General features: G+C 45.6%; 1 long non-coding RNA gene across 1 annotated transcript; it reads left to right on the top strand.

The window, feature by feature from the left end:
• The first annotated feature begins 2,923 nt into the window (after positions 1-2,923).
• LOC123102496 (uncharacterized) lies at positions 2,924-6,326 on the top strand. Its single transcript, XR_006448974.1, has 4 exons — positions 2,924-3,395; positions 3,521-3,559; positions 4,015-4,085; positions 5,986-6,326. It is a non-coding gene; the product is annotated as an uncharacterized lncRNA (long non-coding RNA).
• The last annotated feature ends 383 nt before the right edge of the window (positions 6,327-6,709 follow it).

Genomic DNA, 6,709 nt, shown 5'->3' with positions numbered 1-6,709 from the left:
CAGCCGCCCAAACAAGCGTCGACCGTGCCGCATGCTCCTGCCTCTCATGTCCGGCTGTGCTGCCACCGCTGGCCATGTCATCCCTCTATACCCACCCACACCTCCTTTTATTCTCCAGCGACGGCAACCTCACACCGTAGCCGAAGCAGTCAACCCACGTACTCCCCTCCGCATGGGCATCCACTGACGTGTCTTCCCCGTCTCCATGTCGTCCCCGTCCTAGGCCTCACCGTCGTCCACCGCCCTGGTGCTCTCGGCGCGGCGTGGTCAATGTGGTCAACGAACGACTTCCATCGGAAGAGTACTGTACATGGAGAGGCTAACAGATGGGTCCACGGTCGCAGCAAGGAAGTGCCTCCTTATTATGCGCAAAATAATTATTCCTCCACCTGACAGCAGGGACCCACCGGATGGGCCACCATATTTTGCAAAAAAATGTTTCCCCCCTGACTGCTGGGACCCACCAGCTGCATCTTCGCACGCAAGGAAGTGCGTCCATATTACGGGCAAAAAAATGATTCGCCCCCTGACTGCTGGGACCCACCGGCTACACCTTCGCACGCAAGGAAGTGCCTGATAGTCGGGACCCACCTGGTCGAAGCGTACGTAGCGTTGTCATTCTGGTCAGTAACGTGTACGTACATACGATCGGTCTATCTGTAGGCTGTAGCGATGAACCGTTGCCGAGTAAGGCAGGGCACGTGTCGTAGTAGAGGCGCGCACGAAGCATGTACATGTGTGTACAACGACCAGGGTGCAAGAAAGTAAATACGGCCACGTACGTACATGCGGGCGGGGTCTCGAATGCCTACTCGTGCATATGTACGGTCAGGGCTCGTGTACATGGTTGGGTCGGAACGGAGAAACTGCATCATCGTCGTGTTCATGGGGAGGCAACGGAATGCGTCGTGTTCATCGGGAGGTAACGGAACGCGTGCTGTTCATCGGGAGCCAACTGTCTTGACGGAACAGCCGATGGAAACGAGGCCTGGCGTACTGCAGAACGGGGGAAACGGCCTTGTGTTTGACCGGCCATGGTCGAAACGGGAATTGTTCAACGGGAGGGGTTAGGCGTACCGTAAAATGGAGGAAACAGACCTGCTACGATCGAAACGGGGTCCTGTTGATCAGGAGGGGTGTGGCATACCGCAAAATGGAGGAAACGGACTTGTGTTGGAGCGCTATGGTCAAAACGGGGGTCATGTTCATCGGGAGGGGTGTGCAGTACCACAAAATGGGACTCCACGGGATACTGTTCATATCCACCGTCGACCTCCTCCAGCCTCCACGGGCTACTGTTCATCCACGGTCGACCTCCTCCAGCCTCCACATGCAACTGTTCATCCATGGGCTCCTGTTCATCCAGCCTTCACCGCGCGCTCCTCCTCCGACTACTGTTCAACCAGCCCTCTCCACGGGGTCCTGTTCAACCACCCCTCCACGGGATACTGTTCATCCAGCCCTCCACCGGCTACTGTTCAACCAGCCCTCCACGGGGTCGTCCTGTTCATCCAGCCCTCCACGGGGTCCTGTTCATCCACCCCTCCACCGGCTCGATCGATTGGGGTCATGTTCATCCAGCGGCAACACCACGGGTTCCTATTCATCCAACCCCCCACCGGGAACTGTTCATCCAAACCCCCAACAACGCTCGTTGTTCATCAAGAGGCAGCAGATTCGATCAGCTTCAGTTAGCAGCAGTAGCGAAGTTAATAGCCATCAATCGATCGCTCGGGTTCAATAACGCGTAGCCTGTAGTGCAATCGCTCGGGTTTAGTAGGCGAATGCCTCGCTCGGGTTCAGTTAGAGCCCACCGCCTTGCACCCACACGCGTACGTGTACGAGAGAAATGCGCATCGCTCAGCCCCTGACCACCCACCGAAACCGGGAACTTCCCGATATTTTCTGCGCCCTCGCTTCTACCACGGTTTTTCCCGTCATGGACGGCCCAAAGAATGTCATGTAGTTGCATCTCCGGCCCGGGACGAAAAGCCCATTTTCTATCATGATTTTTTGTCATAGAAGTAGGAGCCCACCACATCTATGATGATACCGGGTTTTGTCACAATTATCGTCATAGAAGTGACATAAGCATGACAAAAAAAATTCGTTCGGCCCAAAATGTCACGGATGTGTCTTCTTTTGTAGAGTTGGTTTTGGAGTATTGACGACAAACCTGGTTGAGGGACTAATGTGTTTGTGAGAATTGGAGGATAACACAGGTAGTAGTCCCATATTGATTCAGTTTACCTACCAGAGATGACCCCTAAAAATGTCTGAAGATATTGAAGACAATGGTGGTTTGTGAAGATATTCATATTGAAGATTATGACATGAGAAGACGTTCACGTGAAGACTACGGAGTGCGAAGACATAGTTGTTTTGTAGTTTCCTTTTCTTCTTTGTTGAGTCATAGGAACCACCGTACTATTAAGTGGGGTCCAAGTGAACAAAGTCAGAGTGACTGAAGTGATGCTCAACCAAAATCCTATGTCTTCGAGGGAAGACAATGAGAGCAAATCTTATCCAGAGTTGGATGAGTCAGCTTTACTTGTAGCCCAAGTCAAGCCACCGCGTGTGTTTGAAATCCGACCGTTGGACACGCACTACACCACAACACTTGATTGGGGGCAGTTAACTACCGGGAGAAATACCATATAAAGGCAAACAAACTGCCGGGGATCATTTAACCGTCAGCACAAGTCCTTCCAGGTAGAAAAACTGCCGGTAGAAATTGAGCAACAAGGACATATTTACTGTCGGTGTTCATATCCACCATTTAAGTCATTTTATCTGCCGGGAGAACTCAATCTGGGCCCATTATCTGCCGGGAACTGTTCATGGCGTGAAAACGAAATAATTAGGCCCAGCAGCGCGCTACCACGAAAGCGCGTGCCAGAAAGCCCAAAATGCCTTCTGCTCCGACCCTACTACCGCCATCCTGACCAGATCTAGCCCAAATACCTTGTGCTTTGACCCTAGCCTCCACCGACCACCCTCCGCCGCCCCACCCCAGCAGCCCTCAACTACCCATCGCACCAACCTCCTCCGCCGCCGACGACCACCGCTGCCGACGAGCAACCTCCTCCGCCGCCGTCAAGTACCATCGTCCGCAGATCTGATCCGCCCTCCGCCACATCCCTAGCGCCGCCCAAATGTCGCCGCTCCTGCCATGCTTTCTCCCTGGGCTGCAACATCTCCTTGCACCTCTCCCAAACTGCCGAGATGGGCGTGCAGCGAGATAGGTTTGGCGCCGTCGGCCCCTCCTGGTCGTCCTCCTCCTGTGCATGCTCCTCCGCCCCTGGTCACGTCATGCTCTCCAGCTCGTCGTCCTTCATCCGTACTACCCCAGTTCATGCTCCTCCGGCCTCCCCTTCTTGTACTTCGAGCCCAAGGTATGGTCCCTGGTGCTTCTTGTTCCATTGTATTTCTTTTTGTTCTTTTCTGTTAACGTAGCAATGACCCTTGACATACTTGTGAGAAACTTGTGCTTACATTTACTTATGTGTGTGCCTTGCAGAATCATAAGTTAATAGATGTTGGTGTCTCAGAATGACAGGTAATACCATTTAAAAATTCAATGATTAATGACACCACATGGTCGAGCACATATGCCAAATCTTCTTCCTCTGCTTTGAAGAAAATGGCAGATCACTCGGATGGAAGAATGTATCTGGAATGTCAGCCTTAGCCAGTGCAGACCGCTCTAGAAACAGTTGCCACTTTGTTTTACTTGAAATATCTATTACAAAGTGCTATTTTCAGTTGTAAACATTCAGCCTATATGACTATGTACTGCATGTTTTACTAATAATTGCTGCCTGGTATCTTGACTGACCTGAAACATATGGTCATTTTAGTAATATCAACATCAAAGTAGAAATTAGGTTGGGCAGCGAAGTCTTCTGTTCATTTTTAGGTTCTAGCCAACAACATAGTTCTTTTGTTGTTTTGGCCATGTTTGGGTTCCTTTTGCATTTGCTTCGCTTTTAATGCTTGATTTGTCTGCTACAGGAGATAGGAGACACTGTAGGTTGGCTGCGTCCTGGTGCTGCTTTTGCCTAATATGGATTCAATTAATTGAGGTATGCTCCAGATATAGTCATATAGATATGATTTTTTTTTTATTTTGGGCAGAAAGCTAGCTAGGAGTAAGCTAAGATATTTGTAAGTGCTTTCTTGCACCTGCGGTTGTTTTCTTATTCAACTTTGCTATAAATAAATACATGTTTGATCATTTTGGGTACAGAGCTAGCTAGAAATAAACAAGTGCTTCCTTCATGTGGATGTTTGGTTCTTATTACAGTTTTTCCTTACATATATCGATTTCATATGTAAAAATTCTTTCAAGAAAAATAAGGCCAATGTTTAGGTGTCAAAGTAATGATATACAGAGGAGATCAGAGGGTCTTCCTCCGCTTTGAGCAATACCATCTTAGGTACATGCAAAAGTATATACTTTGTTGCACATATCAGATGTCCTCACATACATGGACTGAACCTTGTTTTTGTCGAGAACCTCACTGCCGAGAAAAAAGTCTTTAGCTTTCCATGCGAGCTAAGAAGCATATGAAAAGGAAGCACCTGTATATGTATGTAGTTCTGTTCATTTTTAACATCCCACTATACAGGTAATTATAGTTTGTAGATTGTATGCTATACTGACGTGCCTTTAGTCTGTCCTGGAAGAAAGGTTTTGATGTTGTTTGATGTATGTCGTTTATGATCCCTTGAACGTACACAAATTTTTTTCTCATCTAATAGCTAAGAAATAAGATGCATGAGAACTATGGCTTATGTAATGTGCAGAGGTACATCGAGTTGCAATTGTGTTTTAAAAATTACTTTACTTTTGTAGCTCCTCCTTAGTTGCATCTAATTGTTACATTACAGTCAGTTGTAGGAGTTGCATACTTTGTTTTGAATAATCGGCCGTGATGTAATACCCCATCAGATGAAAGCATACAAGCAGTGAGTGAATCACCGAGAGGTGCTTCTTTCCTTTCTGCTCATATCTAATTATTAATAGGATTATGAAAACTATATAAGAAGATTCATAGGAAGCATCGTTAGAAAGTTCACCATTTACTTGGAAATCCAGCAAATCAGATCCAGTTTAGATATATTTGTGTTTTTACTTTTTTTTAAGTTAATAATGTGCCGGTTATGGTCACATGGTCAACTTGATTTGGATAAAGGGAGAAACATTAATGAAGAATCTGGGAAGGTGCCTTGTGTAGGCGGAGAACATGTTCTTAGAAGGGTACATTTAAATCTTTTTCATTGCCAAATTAATGGATATCACCGCTAAGATTTTGCACACCTTATAGTAAATTTTCAATGTCAACAGGCTAGCATGTTATCCAACCGTGAATCTCGTACAATACAACTTCCTCTTGATACTAAAGTTGTCAATGATATATGTATCTTGCCTGGTGGCTCCGCTCTTTTTGCATCACAGGGCAAAAGGCTATCACTTTTTATGGTTGTCTTGAACGTAGAGATGGTGGTTCCTTATATTTTACTATTCATTAAAAGAAACACATATCCTTGTTTTTCATTTGATTCGTCCATCAACTAGCATCATGCTTCCAGATTTCTTCATGGTCTTGCATGATCTATCTTTCATTATTATATACACATTATGCATGAACCTGTGTTGTTTGTGCGGAAGGAAATATCTCTCGTAATGTTTATACATAGTTTGAATTGTAATGGAAAGTATCAATACTTGTGAATTCATACTCAAGTGTAATAAGATTGGTATAGATACACATGGGAAGTTTGAAAACATGTCAGCTGCCATATGTAGTTGTAAGCTACTTTCTTTGAAAAAGTCACTATGGTTTGCTTTTTTGTTTGCAAAATGATTATTATGAAAGTATGTATTTGCTGTCTGAGCCTATGTCCATTTTTATGTGCTACAATATAGCTCATTAACCAAAGTTATTAGCTCATAGCAGTTGTACTATCTTATCTATTCAGGTTGGCATCGTCACTGCAAGATGTTTCTACATGATAGTAGTTGTACCAGTCAACTTGGATGTCTATGTAATGGTTCTTTTTACAGTAATACCTTCAAAGCATTGCAAGCTCATGCCTCTTCTGCTGGAGACATGTGGCCATCTTCGAATAATATAATATCACAGGATGGTTGCAACCATGTGCTGAGCTTAAGCCATGTGTGTACCATAGTTTGAAGACTTGAAATCTTATCGACTTATGTAAAGTTTGTTTACCGCTGTAGCTGGTTGCTACTGAACGCATGTATGGATGTTGAAGTATTGCTTCTTTCAGTCTAAAAATATTTGTGAAGTTCAAGGTTTTGAATGAGGCCTATATGTAACTTCGATTGAAACTATATGTATAAGTTGTGATTTGTTTTGATTGCCTGACGCAGTGTGGATATTAAATTAGAGATATGTATACTAGTTTGCTAGTGAAAACAACATGATGGCATACTAACTGCCAGGAAGACTAGTTTGTGCCGGCAGTTTCACTGCCAGCAATTATAGATCCCGTGCTATGACCAGTCTGCCAGGACAAAATGATTTGTCGGCAGATATATAGGTCGGGGCAGAGAAATTGCCGGGAATAGTTTATCTGCCGGGACAAGTAATCCCCGACAGCCATTCTAGTGGCGGTTCTATCTACCGGGAGAAACACTCTCCCGGCAGTTTGTCTGCCCTCTTAATGGCTTTCTCCCGGC

Source organism: Triticum aestivum, chromosome 5A (assembly GCF_018294505.1).
Source record: "Triticum aestivum cultivar Chinese Spring chromosome 5A, IWGSC CS RefSeq v2.1, whole genome shotgun sequence".
Lineage (NCBI taxonomy): Eukaryota > Viridiplantae > Streptophyta > Magnoliopsida > Poales > Poaceae > Triticum > Triticum aestivum.
The sequence above is the reverse complement of the archived record's forward strand: the minus strand, read 5'-3'. Positions and strand labels throughout refer to the sequence as shown.